Genomic DNA, 2,104 nt, shown 5'->3' with positions numbered 1-2,104 from the left:
GGATCGGGCAGTGTTTTGTTCTGCTGTGCATGGGGTCGCTATGAGTCGGAAAGGACTCGACGGCACTTAACAACAACAACAGCAGCAGAGGATTAATGGTCACTAATAAGCTTTATAGATAAAACACTTCAAAATCTTGATTAAAGCTGCTTGTCCTCACATACCTGAAAGCTATAATGACCCCAAAAGACCTGACTTCCCACCTGAGCTTTCAAATCTCAAGGTTAAAAGAATTTTCTTGTCTGGTTTACATCCTAATATTCAATTTCCATCAGTTCTGATATAGTAAAGCCATGTAAATACCTCTACTTTGCATCCAATCTAGGATTCTCATATCCCAAGAACGGAAGCATGGGATTGTATAAACTTGCCTTTTATGACAATTTGAATGATACTGTGGAGACCAAGGCAATTTTTTTTTTAGGTTGGCAACCCAGATTTGTTTGATTTGTAAGAGAACCCTCTTAAAGCATTTAGTCCTCTTAAAACGGTGGCACTTTTTCCTTTCAGAACCTGTGGTTACATAAATTGTGGATTAATATAAAAATGTGGACCCTAGTTGACCCTCATTACTTTTCTATGTATGATCATGATAAAAGGTTAGGATAGTCTCCTCCTACCTTACAAATTTCCAATCAAAATACAACTTAAAAAGTTGGTCCCAATTTCTGTACCCCCACCCAAAAACCCAGCTACTTGAGGTCGAAACAGCAGAGCATTGCATCACCCCAGAAAAGCTGTAGTTTTTAGTACATGCACCAAAGTCTACAGAAAGAGCTAATTCCAACGTCTCTCTCTCTAAAGAATTTATTTTACCTATTATACCATATAGTATGTCATTTTAAACACTGACATAACTCTCTAATAAGATAAAGCAAAGACAAAAGCATTTACCTTATTAGAAACAAGATACACTATCACTTATTGTCTTCAAACATTATTGCACTTTTACTTTCATAATGTGACAATGCATTCATGAAACAATCTGCAGACAACTACTGTTTTTTAACAGACAAAATTAAAGAACACTTTTAAGTAGACGTTGACTGTCCTAAACTGTTTATTTGGTATGAATTTTGAAAACATTACTTTTATATTAGTGGTAACGGTGGAGTTGGAGAGTGTTGCGCCTTCTCCAAGCAGCACAGTAAGAACCACCAATAGTGTGGTGGAACTTGTGGCCCTTCCCAAGGCCATGGCCTGCAGATGTCAGACCACACATCTCCCTGTGCTTGTGGACTGGCTTGGTGATCCACTGGGTATCAGGGTTTCTTCTGATAGCTTTATGGAATGGATCAATGAGAATAACTTCAAAGAATTTATATGTGGAATCTTCACCAACCCGGTAAGAATTCAGGACTCTCAGGGCCCCACAGTGGCATCCAGCTTGCTCTTCAGCAACAGACTGAAGGCCTCAAGCAAACTTCAATTGGTTCACACCATGATGGACAGGCTTGCCACAAATCTCACCCTTAGGTACTGGCCGTTTGCGTCCACCACAGCGCACACGAATCTGATAAATGACATAACCTTGCTTGACCTAGTATCCGAGTCTGTGCACCTTATCTGGCCAGGTCGGATGGGGGGCCCTATGCAGCAGAGACAGCTGGTGGTACTGCCAGCAGTGGACCCTCAGAGGAAAGCCCATCACATCAGACTGCTTCTTCCTCCACAGTTCCTGGATATACTTGTAAGCACCCATCTTGGCTTACCTGATGGCTGCCGCCAGACAGAAAGGAAGGCTATCTCTCTGTTCCCATTTTAAGTCATGCCACATCAGCAAATGGAGGTCCTGAAAGCTTTACTCCATCCACATCATTAAGGTTGACTCTACTCTGAGGGGATAGCTCTTCCCCAGTCATATTTTGAGTGCTTTCTGACTTGAGGGCTTATCTTCCAGCACTATGTCACACAATGTTTCAGGGCTATTCATAAAGTCTTCCAGTAATATATCAGTGTTTCATTACTATTCATAAGGTTTTCACTAGCCAATCCTTTGAAAAGTGGTTGGCCCCTTCTTCTTCTGAGTCTGTCTCATTCTAGAAGCTCTGCTGAAACCTGTCCTCCATGGTTGATCCTGATTGTATTTGAAATACTGGGAGCA

The 2,104-nt window shown here is 41.3% G+C and overlaps 1 pseudogene; it reads right to left on the bottom strand.

Annotated features, from left to right (window-relative positions):
• Positions 1-1,096: 1,096 nt before the first annotated feature.
• LOC103212850 lies at positions 1,097-1,702 on the bottom strand (annotated as a pseudogene).
• Positions 1,703-2,104: the final 402 nt, after the last annotated feature.

The sequence above is a fragment of the Orycteropus afer genome, unplaced genomic scaffold (genome assembly GCF_000298275.1).
Source record: "Orycteropus afer afer isolate SDZICR_OR568_19922 unplaced genomic scaffold, OryAfe1.0 scaffold01130, whole genome shotgun sequence".
NCBI lineage: Eukaryota > Metazoa > Chordata > Mammalia > Tubulidentata > Orycteropodidae > Orycteropus > Orycteropus afer.
The sequence above is the reverse complement of the archived record's forward strand: the minus strand, read 5'-3'. Positions and strand labels throughout refer to the sequence as shown.